This window comes from Chelonia mydas, chromosome 5, assembly GCF_015237465.2.
Source record: "Chelonia mydas isolate rCheMyd1 chromosome 5, rCheMyd1.pri.v2, whole genome shotgun sequence".
Lineage (NCBI taxonomy): Eukaryota > Metazoa > Chordata > Testudines > Cheloniidae > Chelonia > Chelonia mydas.
In genome coordinates, this window is record NC_051245.2 from 114,017,675 (window position 1) to 114,038,629 (window position 20,955).

The window sequence follows — 20,955 nt, forward strand, 5'->3', positions numbered from 1 at the left end:
ATGAGAATAAATAGTTTTTTCACCCATACAAATTATTCCTCCAGGCTAGAGGTTGGGCGCATAGGGGTGAGTTATAGCGTCAGAAAATTTGCTTTATCTTTGCCTGTTCTGTGGTCAGAACATAGGACTAATCTCTCCTCACCACAACTTGTGTGATTTCCACTTAAAAAGAAAAGGAAAATGAGAGCCCATCCAGGAGGACTTGAATAAAATGAATTATCACTGTTAATTATTTGTATGACGGAAGCACCTAAACGCCTCAGCCAAGATCAAGGCCCCATTGGGCTCGATGCTGTATAGACATATAACTGACTGTCCTCATCCTGAAGAGCTTGCAATGAAAATAAACAGATTAAAGCATGGAGAAAGGAAGTATTATCCCCAGATTACGTATGAGCCCCAGAGATATGAGGTAATTTGCCCAAGATCACACAGGGAGTCTGTGGCAGAGTCAGAAATTGAACCTGGAATTCCCGAGTCACTGCCCTGTAACTTACCCACAAGACTCAGTTACAGCTGACCAGAGGATGACAATTCCAAATTGCGGCAACTTTCCAGATTCCAAAATCTGTTTGTGTTTCTCATTGGAACAAAAACAAAACTTTTCACACAATTTTGCAAAAACAGAATAGAGGTTGAGTGGGTGGTTGGGGGCACACACTTTCCAACCAGCTCTAGACTCAGAGCTCCAAATGACGACAGGCAGGGATTTGAAACCAATTCACATTTATAAAGAACAAAGCAAACTGAGTTCCAGCCACCCAAGGACAGCATGTGTGACTAGGTAAACCCAATAATATAAACACCCAAACTAGCACAATGTACTTCAGCTGCTACTCACAAACCAACTATGAGCTCACGAAGGAAAGACAGAAAGACAGCTATGCCCATTTAATTTCCTTTAGTGCTTTGTTTTGGCTTTTTTTTTTTTGGGTTAGTGTTGGCAAACTAAAACATGACTGGGGCAGAGACTATTTCAAACATTTTAAGAACTTCATAATAATGATATAAGGTAAGAAAATGAAGTTACACTGATTTACCCCAGCTGGCCCAAAGGCAGCACTGGTCCTTGATGAGTATATGTTCCTTCCTGTGGCTTAGAGGCAGGCAAGCAGCATAATTTAGAGATGATGATGGTTTCCTGGTCTGGGTATGAATCATAGTCTTCATGACCTACTGATTGTTCATAGAGGAACATGACTCCATCCCCAGAGATGGCACTGGCTCAAATCCTAAGGACTGAACCTTTTCTACCCTTTCACAGCTCTAGTTACGGTACCTGAGTTGTATTACTGTTTGGCTACCACACTGCACTGTGGCTTCCACGTCCGCAGAAGGGTATACCAAGAGCAACAATCCTCAGATTAGCTTTATCCAGCCAATGCCATACTCTGAAATATTTAAAGAGTAAGATCTCAAAAGGTATCATTTATTCTCAGTGAATGTTTCTATAGATGCCATCCCCCTTTCACCAGAAGTGTCTGCTAAGGGCTGGAAGAGAATTTTAACTTATCTGTTTCTATTGTTCATTGTTGATTTATGTGAACCAGTGTTGCTTTAAAAAAAAATCATTCCACTTTCTAGTCATGTTAACGCTTCTTGGCGTGGTATTTGCAGATAATGAAATTACTGGTAAGCAACCAGCGTTCATTTTCAGGTGTTTTCAGCTTTTGCATATATTTGATTTCTGTGGGAATCCAGCTGTTATTTGTGTACTACAGAATATCAGTCAGTACTAGATTCCTTCAGTCTAAAAAACGCTGTTATACAAACAGAGGAATTAACATTCCCTATGGGACCAATGGACCTGCTAGTCTAGCAGGCTGTTTCCAACAATGGCTGGTACGAGACATTTAAAAGGAAGGTGCAAGAAAACCGGTAGTAGACAGTTTTGTTAAAACCTGCCTCTCGGGGAATTTCTACCTGAACTAGAGGAACTAGGGACTGGCTCATATCCTGTGACATGAAGATTTGCAGCCAGATATTTTATTATCTGGTCTGCGAACATAATTTTGGAGAGTGTGTATATTATAAATAAATAATCTGGCTAAGCTTTTGAACTCAATGCTATTTTGTGGCAATGAGTTCCTCAGGTTAATTGTGTGTCCTATTAAAAAAAAGTGTTTCCTGTTATTGGTTTCTAATTTCCTGCCTTTCAGTTTCATTCAATGTTTCCCTGAATATAGAATTAGAAGCTTTCCAGATAAGGCAACATAAATCTTTCTAATAATCTAAATTTAGCTTCCAGGACATCTCAGTCTGTGGTATCACTATGACCCACAACTACAACGTTCTATATGTTTGTCTAGATATCTCATGAAAACTACAACCTTCAATAAGATCCACTGTGTTGGTTCTTTATTGGCTATACAAAGAGCAGAAGGGAGCAGAAGATACCTCAGCTGGGCATTATTGATCAAGAGACCAGTACAGAGATGGGGGCCTTATCTCCATAATACAATGGAAGTTTTCTTTAAAAAAAAAATACAAGTTTTGGTGCTATTTTTGGTTTGTGCCTTTTCCTTTAATTTTTGGGATTCTCTCTGCAGTGACATAATTTCTGTGAATGGTGAAGCAGCTTTGTATTGAATCCCTCCACCTCTTTTACACAGGGCTGCAGAAATGCAGATCCCACTCTCCTGCCTTTGTTTTGGCATGTCACCACACATACGCCTATACATATTGCCCCACTCTGCATCATTCTATATTAGAAGAAACGTTCTTCACCCTCCACCCCCATCTACTCTCCACTGTCTTCTATGTGGAAAAGCTTCTGTGCCCAATACCATCTCCTTCTACCCCCCCATACTTGGCCTGTCACTTGCTTCTGATCAGGTGCTAAAATCCTGTTCATAAGTAAATCATGTACTGAAAATGGACATCCATCACAAAGCCTAGCACCCCCTAGGATCGTCTAACTCACATTGCATCTGCACTGACCCGTGCCAGTCCCTTTCTGGCACCGTTTGCACAAGAGAATCAAAACTTTCTCACCTTTAACTGGATATCAGACTGTTTCCTCCATTCCTCACTCAACCTCCTCTGAGAACTAAGTTCAGGTTCCTTCTCTCTGAGATCCCCCCCCCCCCCCGAGCATATAGCCTAGCTTATTCATATTCACATCCAGCTCCAGGGACCTTAAATAGCCTTTACATGCATAGTGCAGAAACAAAGAGAAATATGAAATTCAATCTGGTTGCCACATAGGGCTTGTCTACACACACATTTAGTTTGCAGCAAGCTGGGGTGTGAACCTACCCAGCACTAGCCTGCTGCACACTACCCATCCGTGTGGACACTGTTGACATGCACTAACAGTTAGTGTCTTTTGATCTACCTTGCTTTGAAACGGGATGAAATTACAGCACATTTGTGAACTGGTAGTGTTCATCAGCAAGGTCCAAAGGGACAGTTAGTGCTTGGCAGGCTTGGTGAGATCTAAATGTTTGTGTAGACACACCCATACTCTGTTATTCAAATAGCTCATAGGTGCCATGCTTAGATTACAAAGTATATTATAAAATAATTAAAACTACACTAGAGGACATCTTTGGTTTGACACAAAGGAGAAGACTGTGCCTCTCAGATTGTTCAAGTGGGGTTCCTTATCCAGGTTTATGTCAAAGAATTCAATCTGCATGAACTACTCATCCAGATTCAGGACCCGATAAACCCACTGTAGTCAGTGGAGTCATTCCTTTAACTTCATTTGGCTTTGGATCAGGCATATGAGGAAGGGGCTCTTTTGTTCTTTCAAAAGCCCAAATTACTACCCCAGGAATCCAAACTCTGTCATAACTCTCTTGCCTCTGACTGATTATATCCTCCTCCAGTTGGTACTTCCAGAATGCATTTTGATTTGAGGAGCCAACATATTCATTACACTGTACTTCTGGGAAACACAAAAGCTTCTAAACTCTATTATTTCCTATTTAATCTGAGCAATCTTTACTTTTCAAAATGTAACTCAAGTCATGTTCTGCATCACATTATACAAATTGTGAAGAATAGGAATTCTTTAGCTTTTCTCGTAAGGTCTCATTTGTTCCCAGATTACATGAAATATTGCAACGGAGAAGCTCTAAATGGCGCATAACAACAACTGAGCTGCGTAAATAGTCCACATGCAAAAACAAACCAAGAAAAAGAGAGAGGCAATTGTATTGCATGCTGTTTCATATGCTGCACTAATTTCTCCTGAGCAATGACAACTGAGGTGTCTGTTATACAAGATATCTATTCATCATTGTGCTGGTGAAAACAAATTTATTGCTGCATTTGTTTTACCTAAAGAAAATGGAATAACATACTGATAGAGTAACATATCCTGGACTGTAGAAAACAATCAGAGTTGTGAATTAGAAGCTATAGATCTAGCCTTACACTAAACAAGGATCAATAATAATCCCCCAAAACAGAAAAACCAAACAAGAGATTGCATATCTATATGATTTTCTAGCCCAGTGAGAAGAGATTTCTTGTGAAAAGAACAGTGTGATCTTATGTCAGTTTAGGTTTAAATAAAAAAAAAATTTAAACATAACTGAGCAAAATCTCAAATTCCTTATTCAGTCACTACTCTTGTAAAACTCACCTTGGAGTAGGTCTGAGTAAACATTAAGAATTTTAAGATTTAGCTAAAGTGAGTAGGGAGATTACATGACTCTGTAAAGAAAATAAATATAAATAAAATAAATGTTGGGAGTCCAAATAATGCAGTAGTATAGTAAGAGAATCAAAAAGTGAAACTGACTAGACACAAAAATGGAACAGAACAGTCTAGTTTGTCATCCAAAGTGAGTGAAATGCAAAAATTAAACAAACACAAAATGCTAACAAATAAACTTGAGTGGTCCAGATTCATTCACTTTTAAATTCTAACGTAATCTGATTGATGTAGCTTGATATTTATTTAAATATGTTTTTATGCTGACACTATACCTTTAAACAGACCAAGGAAAATAAGTGGCTACACATGCCATTCCTGAACTAATTGGAAATTGGACATTTTCTCTTTTCTTCCAACTAAAATATCATTGCAGTGTAACATTTAGAACTCATTTACTTAGGCCAGGTCTACTCTAAATAAGGTTTGCCAATACATCTATACAAGCATAGCTGTACCAGCAAACCTTCCTAGGGGAGACACCGCTTATACTGGCAAAAAAAGTGATGTTTGCCAGTTTAATCGATCCTGGTTTGGCAAGCAAAATAAGCTATACCCGCAAAATTATTTTTAACTGGTCTGACTTCATGTACACTAGTGCTTTTATCAGTATAGAAATGTGGAAGGGAAAAAAAATCACTCCCCTAACTAACGTTGCTACACCAGCAAAAGTTTATTTGCTTTACAGACACAGAAGTTGCATACCAAAATATTTCTAACTTAAAGTGTTATTGATAAAAATTTGCATGCTTGTCTGTGATAGCTTGCAGATGTTGAGATATTGATTAAGTATAGCGTAAAGACATAAATAAGTACTGCACAGTGCGTATAGTGTGATTAGTCCTTTGGAACTAACAGAGTAATTAATACAACTGCTACTCCTGGGAGAATTCTGTGCCAAAAATTAAAAAAATCTGCAACAAAAAAATTAAAAATTCTGTGCTAATATTTTAAAATTCTGCATATTTTATTTGTCAGAATAACACAATATAATCACACCAGTTTCAATTATTTTTGGTCATTTATTTCAAAATACCTGTCAGCAAGTATGTCTGTAACAATACAGACAAAAAAGAGTCAGGAAATGTTTTTTTTGACAAATAGATTCCTTATTAGGCATATTAATACAGAACTCTTAGTAATAATTAATTTAAACTACACTACAGAACTGTATATCCTGCACAGAAGCAGTGCAAAGGCTTGGGGGAGTCAGGGGTAATGGAGGAGCTGAGGGAGAGGGAAGTAAATTGCTGGGAAGGAGCCTGGTTGTGAACTTGGAGGGTTGTTGGGTGTGGGTGGGAAAAATATGGAACAGATTTTTTGTTGGGGTGGGGAGGGATTGTTAGGGAACTTTCCCCATGCAGACCTTGGCTTACCCCTAGCCTCTCCCATTCAGTCAGGCACATCTGCCACTGTTCCCCCATGAGTCCTTGCATCCCCTGTCCACATTTGTCCCTCCACCCCCACTCAGACACCCCCTTACCCTGTCCCTATGTGACTCTGTACCCTCTCCCGCATCCCCGTGTCTCTGTGCCTCCCCTAATACATACCCTGTCCCTATGTGGCCCTGTCTCCCCTCCCCCGTGCCCATGTTTCTATGTGCCCCCACTCGGCAACCCTCTGTCACTATGTTGCTCTGAACTGCATCACCGTGTGGCCCTGTGCCTCCACTCCCATTCAGCCTCTGCTCCTGTCTGTCATCCTCCACTAGCTCTTATGAGCCCATCTGACCCCCTCACCACCCCATGCTGTCTGTCTCCCATAGCCCGTCTCCTGACCTGACCTGACAGGTGCTGTGAAGAAGGCAGACTCTCTTTCTTCTCTAGCTGGTTGGGAGCTGCTGCTGTGTTCTATCAGTGCCCTCTGGTGGGCAAAAGGTGGAACTACAGCAACATTTCAGAAGCAGTTTTTTCAGCTCAAAAATATTAAAAATATGCACGGCTTATTAATTATGCGCACACGCAGTAGCACAGAATTCCCCCAGTAGTAAACTGCCTGCTGATTAATTAGAGAACACGGTTTCAGAAAACGTTACTTCCAAGTACAAATGCATTAGTGAATCCATCTCATTGATTGGAATGAGTTATGGTTTTATCTCAGGAGTGTGAAAGTTTCATAACTCAATAGAGTAGACTGCATGAGTGAGTTATGGGCAAATTGAGCACAAATGAGAGAAAATTATAATTTACTGCTAACCTGAGCATTTTCTTTTGTGGGGATTGGTGGGGGGGAGCCTTTATTTGACTAAACTTCTGATTAACATAAACAATTTAACACAATATGTTTTTGTCACACATATACACACACTTAATGTGTTTCAACAATAAACTATTATTCTGCTGAGAGATCAGAGCTCACTATTGACTGAGTTTTGTTTCCAAGTGGATTTCTGTCTAAATGTGGCTTTACATGTCTATGATTTGTCATCTTAAGTTTGAAAATCTGACCTGAGCTTTAATGCTGCAACTGAGTGTGAGAAAATGTGTAGCAAGCCACAGCCATAATTAAATTTGAAGTTTTACCAAATATATTTGAAATTATGGTAAAAATGATGTGTAAAATAATGATGGACAAATATCTAAAGGTTCAGAATTGGATGAGCATTAGCCACAACCTATCTGGAGCTCTTTGGCTTCAATATCAGGATAGAAATCTTACAAGAGGTTGTTTTGTGGGATTTACAGCATTTTGTGATTTCAAAAATAGAACACTGCAAAAATTTTACCATGAAACCTGCTGATACTTGCCTGGTTCTGTTGCATATTTGCCAGGTTCATAGAGGATTTGTGTAATATTCAGGGTTATATAAACAATATCTAAACTTAGGCTTTAAACAGCATTTGGCTTTTAGCTCGTATATACCAAAATCAAAAAACTTAACCCACAGGAAACAACATTAGAAAGTTTGAGATAAATCCTTTTGAACCAAACCCATTGAGCTCTGCATACTTCCAATTAACACTGCCATGAGATCATAGCCCATTTCCTGCTATTTCAGAGCTAAAAGTGCGCAATTAGCCTGCCCAATTTTGTGTGCAAATCTCTAGTGAGGGGCCTGTATAAGGTATTTGCATGAACAAATAGCCAATGAGTTTCCTAGTAGGTCATGTTCATGAATAAGTACATGATTTGTCTGTGTACACTGGACGTTTGTGAGCATGTTAAATACATGCAAATATTACTCCTGAGGGCATTCTGAGCCAAATAATTAAAAATTCTGCCAACCAAAATAAAAATTCTGCACACAATATTTTAAAATTCTGCAAATTTTATTTGTCACATAAATGTGGGAGGCTCCAGCATGGCATTGGGGAGCACAGGCCACTGGCTGCACAGAGATGGGAGATCACTGTGCAGCTCCCCCTGGGACACAGACTTAGTGGTGAGTTCTGAATTCTGAGAGGGGTTCTGAGTGTGGGGGGCTCAGCTCAACAGGAGGGGCTAGATATGAGAGCATCTGGATGTATAGGGGTTGGGCGGATGGGGGAGCAGCTCCCTGTACATGTGATCCTTCCCCCTGCAGCTGAGGAGCGATGGGTGCGGGAAGCATGGGGTGGGGCAGTTTGCAGAGCTTCCTGCAGCGGGAGGAGAAATCTGGGGGTGGGTGTGACCTGGCCCTGGATGCCATGGAAGGGAAGAGGAAGTCCCATCCTCCCCAGCCCAGCAGGGACTCGCAGCTGAGCCCAGCGCAGGGAAGGAGCCACCAGCCAGGTCTTTCCCTGCCCCACAGTGATTTATCTCTCTGCTGGCTGCTCTGGGCATCCAAAACATACTTCTTGGGAGGGTCGTATGACTGCTCTTGTGGCTTCCCTTTGCTTCCCTGTCAGAAAGTCATTTTTCTGCAGGGAAGTAAAGAAATCTGCAGGGGACATAAATTCTGCACATGCACAGTGGTGCAGAATTCCCCTAGGAGTAATTAAATACATGAGTGCAGTTGCTCACATCTAACTTTGAAAAGATTGCCCCTCAGTATTCAGGTATCTTATCCAAGCCCCAAAACAAAAAAATAAAAAAAAAATGCAGTGACACTTGTTTGACAGTTTGAGTAAAATAAAAGCTGATCTAAAATGGCAGCCACGAATCAATCTAGTTCACCTAAATACTAGCTTGAGCTCTTCAATCTCTGTGTGAATGCATCTCCCCACAGCTAATCTTCCCTTCTCCCTGAAATGAAAAGGCCCTTTACCAAATGCTTACAGTTCATGAACAGTAGACACTGCATGTTCCTGGAACACCTTCCTTCCTTCTTCCATTCTAAAGAATTCACCATTCAAGGACAACAGGGATCAGTTTAAGCTACACAGTAAAGTAAGCACTTAGGCTGAATTTAGCTATTCTTTCACATGTTTAAATCTAGTAAAAATTAATATACTGTGTGGTTTATCTGAGAGAAGAGCATATGCCAGTTACAAAACAATTCCATAAATGTTTAGCTCCACTGTGTGAAGCAGAAGTAGAACTAATGTAATCAAAGTAGCAGAAGAATTCCCAATACGCAGTAAGAAATTGACCTGCCCACCTACTTTGCTGGAACACATCTATGCCAGAAAAACAGTAATAGGATCAGTCTTGCAATTGCATAGAATTTATTACTATTTGTCATTATTCTTTTTTTCCAGTTTAGAATGTGGTTATTACAGTGCTGCATTTTACAACATGAATGTAGATAGGAAAGGACCGAGATTCACCTACGGCTACTCTGAAATCCCAGCAAAATATATTATTGCAAATTTTGGTCCAGAATTTTAAATAGGGGTGTGCATGTGTTTAAGTGCATTTTTATCTATACAGTCAAAAAACCCACCCATAATAAGTACCACACAGAGCCCAGATTCTGTCCTATGCTATCAACTTAGGGAAGGGGAGTGTAGGAAAGGGGAAGGGAGAAGCATCCAGATACTGGTTATGACTCCCTGACACTGTGGACCAATCTGTGATAATCTAATTATCAGAGGGAGGAATCCAAATAATGTGCTATGTCAATACTGAACATATGCTACCCTACTCCATTAGGATTTTGGGCCGTTACTCACATTGAGTAGTAGAATGGCATTTTTCCCCAACCAGCATCTTTTTGATAATCTAGCAAAGAGAGAACTTTTATTCACAACATCATCTACTTTGCCTGGGACTGATAGCAGTACAATACCACTCCAGTTCGAGCACAAAGATCATCCTTTTGTTGGCAATGCCACAATGGTAGCATTTTTCCAGTCTTGTGGTACTTTTCTTTCATCCATACTTCATTACAGAGTTTTGTTAGTTGCTCCATCAGAATATTGCCTCCTGCCTTTAGTATCCCTGCTTCAATTCTGTCAACCATAGGAGCATTCCCTTATCTGAGGCAATTGATGGCTGTTTTAATTTCACTGGGTGTTACTGGTCCCTTCTTATAATTGGCATTTCTCTCTAATCTGTGAATGATCATTGGCTCGAGACAGTTTAATGTGGAAGGGAAATATTCTCTCCATCATCTGGCTTGTTCTTCATAAGTTTTCAACATCCACCCATGAGAATCCCTGATGGGCATTACCTGTGATGGTCTGATACTTCATGAGAGGTTTTTCACTATTCTACAAAACTACTTGAAGTCTCCCCCTGCACTGCTTCTTTTGCCTCTGCAGTCCTCTCTTGGATCCAGGTATTTCTATCTTTCTATCTTTATTTCTTTGTCCTTTTCTCTGTATCTTGCATCTGCCTCTAAGAATTCTGCCTATGTCTTGCACTGTTCCTTTTCTGTCTTCACAGCTTTCCTCTAGTCAATCGCTCCCCCTATTCCACACATATATACCATGCATCTTTCTTCCACCCTCTTCGATGGCCCACTACTTCCTCTGCTTTGTTAACTACCATCTTCTTTTAGTTAGACCATGTATCTTTCAGACTTTCACCAGTCTGGTCCTGTAAAACACTGGAATCTGATCTACGTTTCTTTGTCCCTGAACATCTTTATTGCGAGAACAATTTTTGTCTGCCTTTGTGATTTTTTTAATTTCAGTTGTAATGTTGTCACTAAAAGATAACATTCTGAGCCAACGTCATCATCTCTGCTAATGCTGACAGCCCTCAGAGAAGATTCCCATCTGCTAGATATACGCACATGGTCTATCTGGTTGACAGTCACATTGTCTGGTGATGTCTATGTGAGTTTATGAATCTTCTTGTGCTGGAAGAGCCTGCCTCCTGTCTTTAGGGTGTTTGTGCCAAAGAGAATCAAGAGCCATTCATCATTATCAGTTCAGATGCCTTCTGTTGCTGTGCCAATGACTCTTTCCCAGCTAGTAGAGTTGTTGCTGACCTGTGCAATGAAGTTGCCTACACTGAAAAAAGCTATTGCTTGGCAAAAACCAATCTTAAACATCTTTATTGACTTTAAGAAAGTGTTAAATAGTATCCACAGAGAGAATTTGTGAAATACTGCTAAAATCTATGGGATGCCAGAGAAACTGATCAACATAATAAGGAGTTTATGATGGAAGTGGATGGGTGGTATGATCGGATACAGATCTGGGGGAGTGGTTCGATATTGTGACTGGAATTAGACAAGGGTGCATGTAACCACCAATCAGCTTTGCATTAGCAACAGGCTGGGTGATGAAGCAGGTGTGAAATGGATTAGTGGAGATGAGTTATGAGACCTTGACTTTGCTGATGACATTGCTTAAATATGATGGAGAACAAAATGATTGGCCTTACATTAGAGGTAGATCAGGAAAGAGCAAAAATTGGACTGAAAATAAATGCAGACTAACCCAAGATTATGAAGATAGGAAATGGGACAACAGATGCATATAAATGTATGTGGATGGAAAAGAAACTGAAAAAGTTGAAGAGTTCCATTATCTGGGGAACGTGATGACATTTGGAAATGGCTGTGATGAAGATATCCACATGAGATTAGGAAAAGAAAACTACTTTGGGGACAATGAACAATATAGGGTCAAACAGAGATCTCCAAACCAAACTAAAGGTCAGATTATACCATGCAATTGTACTGAGCATGCTACTGTATGGAGCAGAAACTTGGACAATTAGAGTGCTAACAAAAAGAGATTGTAGGCTGCCATCACAGATGGTTGAGGAAGATACTACACTTTCATGGAAAGACAAAACAAATGACAGAAGGACATTTTAGAAAATATTATCAAAGAAAAGGTTCAGATGGCTGGGATACGTACACTGTATGGAAGATGGAAGACATGTTAAGCAAGCATTGAACTGGGTGCCCAAAGAAGGAGAGAGAACATGAGGAAAGCCACAGAAGAATAGGAAGAAGGCACTCATAGTGGATTTTGAAGGCACTGGCATTACCTGGGAGGAACTAGCAGGCGACTGTAATCAACAGAGGAACAGGACTGCCTGATGTGTCAGCAGCACAGGAAGGTGTAAGATAAGGTCTAAGAGTAGTAGCAGCTATCTCGTTCGATTTCAGTAGGACTACTTGTGAAGTAAGATAAGAGTCAACAATAGCGGTGTCAGAACATTGTTGTGTCCATTAAAGAAAGATCCTAGACCTAGCAGAAATTCAGGCAGCTGAGATTTGGGCAAAGGAGTTACAGCAAAATGAAACATTTTACAATGTTGTATCATTCTGTCTTCACTCCATACAAGCAATACCTATTCATTATTGAGACCAGTTTTTGGTGCACAGGTTGAAATTCATCCTTAATTTATCCTGTTTTACTAAGCTAGTGAAGCCGGTATGGTCTGTAAGGTCATCCCACCATCCTGAGACCTGTAACAAAGGCTCAAGGCATCATCTGCAATTCCTAGATAAGGTGAGCTGGACTAACTTAATGCATAAATTCTGAATTCCTAGGCTTCAGAGAACACACACATATTATTGTCTTTCAAGCGTCTTTAATACTGTTCTTATCTAGTTTCGTTTTGTTTTCAATCATAACATGTTAATAAAAAAATCCCTTCAGAATTCATATAATTTTTAAAATATGTATTGTATTCTATCTGACAAGACACAGAGGTTCCAAAGGACATTTTAAAAGACATTTCATTGTATAACTATATAGTAAGGCTATATATATATATATATGTGTGTGTGTGTGTGTGTATACAGAGAGAGACATAGACACACACACACAGAGAATTTACCCAATAGACCATGACAGCTCATCTAAAGCTGCTAAGACCTATCATTTCAAACACATATTTAGGGACTTCTTAAAATGCGTATTATTTACTTGACAGACCATGAACTATTGTGCAATTCTGGATTAGGAACTTTATAAGAAACTGATTTTTAGCTCGATATGTTTTGATGGCCAAGCATTTTCTTTTCCATTTTGTAATGGGAACAAAGATGTACCCATAGCTAAAATAACAGCATCAAGCTGCATCATACCAAACATACTCTATCAGTCTTTCATTCTCATCCGATCAAAGGAGGAAACTTTTCTTGTGTACAAGAGGCGAGTGTAAAGTGTCTTTTTCATTACAGTGGTACAATATGTTGGTCAATAAGGGATCAGGATGGGGAGGGGAACGACCCAAAACTATGGAAATCCCAAATGAAGAAAAAGATGCCATTATTCTAAAGAGCCAGGTGAACAATTCGTTATGGACAATGACCCAGAGAGTTAGATGATTTTCTGATCCTCTGTTCTCTGCAAAAATTATCTTGAAATTTTGGAGCTGGTCAGGCTAGAAATCCAGTCGAAATAGAATATTTTCAGCAATCCTATCACAGTGCTGGCCAGAAACAAGAAATGCAGAGGGGTTCAAAAATAAAAATAGAGAAGCTGGGAGGGCATTATCTAAACATTCTGACTTAAAGTTTGATCTGACACAGTTTCCAAAAAAACCCAGAACCTATTTGCCTATTCCAAGGTACAGACCAAAATTCAGATGGCTGTTCAGATGTCAAACACCCCCAAAGCATAGGGCTACTCAGACGCAGCGCTTAGGATGCAGCCTGGTTTCTAATAGTAATTCTGGGTTTTTTTCCCATTTCAGCTAGGACATGCTTTACCCAGTCTGTTCAGAAGAGTGCCTAGAGAGAAACAATCTAGGTAGCTTTTCATAGCAGCTTAATTAGTTTTATTTGTGAACATGTTGGTGAATGTATCTGACACTTTCTCTTCATGTAATGTTTCCTCCTCTGCCTGCTGAACTTGCTCAGGAGTTGAAATTTAATGATTGATGAGATGATTAAATGATGACTAGATGGATAAAGCCGGAAAGATAAAAAGCCTCATAAGAGATATAAAGTTGTGAAGAAGCTTCCCCCTTTTTAACTGACACATAAATTTCAGGAACAGGATTACGAGATTTCATTTCAAGCAAATTTGTATTGAGAGAGTATTTCAGAGGTGCAAGTACTAGGTACTGACCTGTTCTGAGCTGATATGGCCCATTTTGCAAAGATGTATCTAAAGAGGTTCTTTAAAAGCAAATAGATAAAGGGTGATAGTAGCAGTCATGAGGAATGCAGAAATCCGGTGTTTAGTTTTCTAGATAATGTAAGCACCTGCCATATCTAGCCATCTGAACATGGTTGAATAACTTAGGGTAGCCTTTGTGATAGTTGGGTTTGCTCACCCATCCCCTGGGTGAAGCTTTCAGCACTGCGGCTAGCAGCAGACTGGAGCTACAGGAGGATTTCTGATCACTGCCTATCTATTGTAGCTCTGCCTTAATTATTTTCAGTCCAGGTAACAGCCGGCCACACTCCCCCTCCCCCACCTTTAACAATGAATTGGGGGTGATTTGGAAGAAGACTGCTCCTGATTATCACTACAAAAGGTTTTCTTTCCCCCGGGCCCCCCGCTCTCCTGCTGGTAATAGCTCATCTTAAGTGATCACTCTCCTTACAATGTGTATGATAAACACCCATTTTTTCATGTTCTGTGTGTATATAAATCTCCTCACTGTATTTTCCACTGCATGCATCCGATGAAGTGAGCTGTAGCTCACGAAAGCTTATGCTCAAATAAATTGGTTAGTCTCTAAGGTGCCACTAGTACTCCTTTTCTTTTTTCAGTAAAATCAGCAATCCAGACAATGTATAGATCATGGTATGAGAGGAAGGGATTAACAGAAGATGTGGTTCATCTTTTTTTCAGGATCTTTTAAAACATGACAGTTTTAAAATATATTTTGTTTATATAGTGTAGGCAAGATAGGATTGCTAGGAGTGGAAGGCAAGTGAAAAATGGGAAAGTTTGGGAGGAGCTAGAAAGGAGGATTTGATGCATCTATTTGTAGACACAGCGTATATCATATCGTACACAACATCTTAGACTGCAAATCATAGTACCACCACGGCCTGCTTCCTTCCATCTTGTCCACAAATTAAGTTTCACAAAGACTTTTCATAAAGTGGATAAAAAGCAGGGGGTTAGGAGATAAGGATCATCTAAGCATAAATGGTTCTGATTCATCAATGGATTACTCCAGTTTTAAATCAATATAACTGTATTTCAGCAGAGCTACACCAGAATGAAAGAGTTAGGCCTATGATAGACACATGCTGTCGGCCTATGGTTCACCTAGTATAAAGTAACCTGAGGGCTACAGAAAAAGACCAGTACATGATGCCCAGAGTTTAAACAATGTGTTTTTGTTTTAACAGAAAGCACTACCATTAAACTTCCTCCATACTGTACCACACGAATTTCAGCTATTTATTCTCCAAACTGTAAACTGCCATCTTATTTCAGTCATTAGTTGTGTCTTTTTTCCTTCCTTCTGAGCCTGCCAAAATAACAAAGTATAACACATGCAGCACAGCTTTGGTGAAAATATTTGAAACAAATATATTCATTAAATAATTACTTCTGAATTCAGAGGACAGACATTATGAATATATGATTAGGTTTGTAATCAGGTTTACAAATATGCCTCTTGCTCTAATTATTGTTTTTTATCTCCAATGCACTGATGAACAGTAAACCGGCTGTATTCCCCTCCTCCCCCCATTCATTAGAACAAAAATAGTTCTTTTGTCAAATCTGTTAAAGTACATATATACAGCAGCACTGAGAAAATTTAACAGACTTGTAAATGGCCCCTTTTACCTGGCCATGAAACAGACGATGACTATTATTGACTTTAACCAGTGTCAAATAAACATGGGGGTTCATGTCCCAAGGAGGACAGTCACTAGCACCACCAAGCAGTCTGGCACTTTGTTCATGGTGTCAGACTAATGAGTGGTTTCTACAATCTGGCTTAGCTGCAGTCTCGCATGGGGGAGGAAAGCAAGATACAGAGAATCACTCCCCGCCCCCAAACTACTGAGATGCCTGTTGGAGACACAGCAGATGAGCTTAATTTTGGTTATATTCGGCAGTGGCTGATTGACTCTCATCACACCAGATGACATCAAATTAAGTAAATTCATTTCTATGGATAGTTCTGAGCAGCGAGATTAATTAGCCTGGCACCAAAAGGGAGACTTGCCTGAAGGTAAGGAAGGGTTCTCAAGCTCTTGAAATAAAACAACACATATCCTGGCCATTCTCAGCTTCTACAGGCCTGAGCTTTATCTTACTTCCATTGATTTCACACTACTGCAATGCCATTGAGTTCAGCAGAGCTCCTCCTGATTTACGCAGATGCAGGGGAGAGCAGAGTCCATCCCATTGGATTTTTGTCCTTTGATTAAGTCGAAAACATTTTTCTTTTTTAAGAAAGCAAAATTTCTTAGGTAATGCATGAGCTATTTGGAAGTGAAATTGAATAATCTCTTTGTATCTGTTTGCGGAAAACAGATTTCCACAGTAAAAAATGGTTTTATGGAAAAACAAGTGCTTACCTTGTCACAATTTAAGACACACACATACACACACACACACAGAGTAAATATAATGTCTAAGCACATCTTTGTATTCCTCCCTATTGTTCAGAGGTATGTGATTAAAATTGTATTGTTCTTATCTAATGTGAATCTTAAGCCTGGTCTTTGCCTTATCACACCTGGAAAATAGAAGGATTAATTTAAATGACAGACAACATTCTGAGTTAATACAGTAAAGGAGCCATATAATATAAAAAAACAAACAGGGGAGCGATATATAATGCTATGAACAACTGCAGTTAATAGAAGTCCTGAAGCTGTCAACAAATTAACTGATTTCAATAGTCTTACCTGTTACACTATTAGTAAAAGTCCAGTCCTTGGCTGTCTACCATATGAAGCTCTTGGCCACTGGGTGAAGTCAAAATAGAGTATTTGATCATAATAATCCCATCCTGTCATGGACAACAGCATCTCTCACGGCACCACACTTAAACTGCTCGAAATGAACCTGTAACACAGATATTCTTTTATTTTAATTGAAAAATAGTCAACCATGTCCAAGGACCAGAGGGCATCACTACTTAATCAATAAGTGCTTCATAAAGGACTGTGTGCAAACCCATAAATGGCTCTTGATAAACATTAAGGCCAGAGACTGTGAAGCTTATGCTCCACAGAAATTGTTTTTGCTGAATATGTGTTGCTATACCATGTAGTTATCGATCTATTAAAACTGTCAGGCTTAATAATATATTTATCTTTAAAAAGTTACAGCTGTCCACCGCGACTCTGCTGCAAACACAGCTGTGGGTCCCTTCTCAGAGAGGGTCCCGTTCAACACTCTTTCCCCAGGCAAAGCTCCCATCTGAAGCCAACGAGAATTTTATCTGAGAAAGGAGTGATGAGTCAAACTCAGTAATATTTGGGTGTTCCATGGTGGGCTTCCCAGGTGATAAACAGTACAAGACTGAATATAAACCAATATCAGGCATGTATATTTTTTGCACTATAACCTACATATAGGGGGGGAAAAAGTACATCTAAAGGCAAAACACTCAGGGCCAGATGCTCAAGTGGTATAAACCAAACACAGAGTCAATGGAGCTATGCTGATTTACATCAGCAGAGGTTCTGGCCTTCAACATTTATGAAATGTTAAGATTGCATCCTATTTTAAAAGTCAAAAAAGTAAACGTTTCAGCTTCCTACAGCAACATCTACTCACTCCTGTGACACGTTCTGTAAGCTGTGTGGTAGACATTTAACAAGAAAAGCCAGAATTGAAACTGTACCAGGTGTATTTACTTTGCCTTGGGTGTTCTCTATTTTGCCCCAGGTTTTTATCAGTGGAAGCCAGGCTGTGGCTCCCAGCAGCAGTAAAACTGCCTGGAGAATTTGGCTGCAATGCTCCTATTTTTGTGCAACTTCCACTTGACTGGACAGTTCAGATCTCACTGGCAATGTCCACAGAGCAGCCAGGGAATGTTAGGGCCAAGGCACCCAGAAGAGGCAGTGATTCCTTTGGGGCCCTTCAGCTTTGCCATTGAGTTTAATGCACACAGTATCAGCCCCTCATACGCCAAAAGAATCAGCCACAGAACTAAATTTTAACAAAAGAAAGAGACACTTCTGCATCTAAGATTATAACTCTTATTGAGCCTCTGCTGGAATTTAAAGCTGATTTTGTCATTGTCTATGGACACTCTGGGAAGCTGGCAGTGCATTCACCACCTGCTCCCTAGCCCTGGAGGTGAATGTCATCTTCTTGAATATTACTTATATTCTATTATACAGGGCAAATGTATGTGTGTATGGGGGAGAGGTCCCCCCCCCCATTATATTCCAAAAAACCAAACAGATTTTTCCTCTAACTTTTAAATCATTCACCATTGGGAAGACACTAAGTATAACACATTTCTGCTGAAAAAGATAAAGGTTACACAGCTACAAATGAGCTAAAACACAACATAACAGAAATCTAGAGTGATCGTTAGTGTAACCAAGATAAGCAAAAAGGTATTTACAAACAAAGGACAGGGCAAAAAAGAAACCCATGTAATAAAAATGTAAAGTAAACAAAAAAACCCCACAAAACATACTTTGCCCAATGTTAAGCAGATGGTTGGTTGCATCTGATGCACGATGCACCACCAACAAAAAACAGTGGTAGATTTATTGCAGGCTTCTGGGTGATTTTAGCTGAGAAGGCAGCAGTGTGCAGAGATCAAACATAGGTGCTTGGATGCACCCATATTAATAATGATCAAAACTAATAGCTCTGTTCTGATCTCCTGTACTCAAGGTCAGATGAATACCTGTATTGTAAACACAGCTGGGGACTGATCCTGCACCAAGATTTTAGTGGGAATTTTGCCACTGAGTTTACTATGCACAGGATCAGCCACTAATGTGCATAAAGGATCAGAAGCGGAAGGAAATTTTAACAAAACACAGAACGAGACACCCTTGTGCATCTAAGATTACCGCTCATAATGTTCCCTAGCTATAAATGTACCACATGGGGCCTTTTCTGTAGCTAGCTATCCCGTGGTGACATTTCCACAGCGGTAGCAAGAAGGAATTAGTTAGGAATGTAACATCACACACACACACTACTCAGCATGAACAAATATGTAGCCATTTATCAATGAGTAGATCTCTCAAAAATCAAAAGGAAAACATGGTTTAATTCAATTATTGTTTGTACAGTGCATACAATGCATAACATTTTGAATATGTGCTAATTAAAAGCTGCACATATGCCCAGGCGCACATGGAAAGTAAGGCCAATATTTTCAACAGTAACTAGTAAATATGGACACCTCAGCATTGTTGTGATGAGCCTGAGACACCTTAAAAGGAGTATCAGAGTTGAAAAGGCAGAAGGTGATGGGATCAAGAGGATCAGTTGAACGGAGGAAGGGCAGGTAATCCAGGGACTGGAGGTTAAGAGTAGGGGAGGACACTTCTAAATCAGAGAATGGGATGAAGGAGGAGAGGATAGCTTGGGATCCAGGCAGAATAGATGGGTGAGGCCATGGGAAGAGGAGAGCTTGCACTTGATACTGACACTTGAAAGGACAAAAAAAAAAAGGTAGAAAAATCTTGTGCAGAAAGCAAAGTGGGGAGGAAGCTAAGAGTGCATAAGAAGACAGAGAGAAGAGGTGACAGAGGGAAGGCGTGTAAGCCAATCAAGGGGGGAAGGCTTTTGGCAGAATTTAAGGAAGAGCAGACAAATTGAGGAGTGCAGAAAATCAGTGTGGTCTATGGATTTTCACCAGAATTGCTCAATAGCACAGGAACATGAACTGTGAAAACTGATGCAAAAGGGGAGCAATGATTGCTGATTGATGTGATGGACTAAACAGTGGGAAGTGTGGGGCAAATGAGCCAAGAGCAGAGCAGGGGATGGTATTGAACAAAGACTCCAGTGATCTGGCAGAACAAAGATGCAGCAGTGCAGGTAGGTAAGAGGGATAGAGAAATCTGAGCTGCTGGACCATGACCGGAGGTCAGTAAAGAAATGTTTGATAGAGTAGGAGGATGGGGAAAGTGAGTGATAGTAAAGGACAGTAAAGTGGTAAGAAATGTAACAGGTTTACTTCAACATATTTCCTCAAGAAACAAAGTAAAGAAAAAACAGAGAGTCTACTGTCCATTACGTGCATGATGTTAGGTGTCTGTGTAGTGCACCCAGTGTTTCTATGCAATGCATTGCCAATCATGGAACAAAAATTGTGTGTTAGTATTCCAGTCACTGACACAAATTGATTATGATTATGAGACTCTGTTTAGTTTTCCAGAAAAGGAAAAAGCACAGGATCGAAGCTGGTTAGTACCCATTTACCTGCCATGGATTTTAGACTTGGTCCCAATGCCAAAGGTTTTGACCAGGAATGTTTTAAAAATAAGGTTCAGACCACTGCAAATGCTAGAAACAAATCAATTGTTTTATTCTTAGGATTTGATTTTGCTTGTCATCTAAGAGCTGCTCTACTGGACAGATTTGAGCTCACAACCTTTATTCTTTTTGTTAATTACATAAAATGGTCCAAAGACTGAAGCAGCTACAGTTTTCCTTCACCTCACATTGCCTTGGGGCAGATCAATGTAATCTGTTTTAACACAATATATTATTTTACTTCAGTAAAAAGGAAACTTGACCGGTCTCTCCACTCTGCCTGTACTGCTTTTAATGAAACTGTATTAGCAATGATTTTCCAAGGCACAAGCATTCGACAAAGCTGGTTTTAAAATAAGGTAGTACAACTAGGAAAGACCGAATGTGGCACTACACCTAAAATCCCCTCCTGTGCCCCCATTAAACTAGACGGGCTCAATATCTAACTTCCAGCATTTCTTCCACTTATTCACACCTCCTGTTATTTCCATCCCACTTTCTGAGAAGAAAGTACTGACAATAGAACTGAAAATATAAGCTAAGGGCTGCGTGGTACCTTTAAAAGCACAGCGCCACAGTACAGGGACCCAGGGAGCTTGCAAAGGCACTGGGCCTGAGGCAGATGCAACG

The 20,955-nt window shown here is 39.9% G+C and overlaps 1 protein-coding gene across 1 annotated transcript in view; it reads right to left on the reverse strand.

Moving 5' to 3' along the window:
* The window catches only part of LINGO2 (leucine rich repeat and Ig domain containing 2), a 735,010-nt gene that overhangs the window by 224,473 nt on the left and 489,582 nt on the right, over positions 1 to 20,955 (reverse strand). Inside the window, exon 4 of the mRNA XM_007065426.3 lies at positions 16,773 to 16,932. The gene's annotated coding sequence lies outside the window, so the exon portion shown is untranslated. The remainder of the gene's footprint in view (positions 1 to 16,772; positions 16,933 to 20,955) is intronic.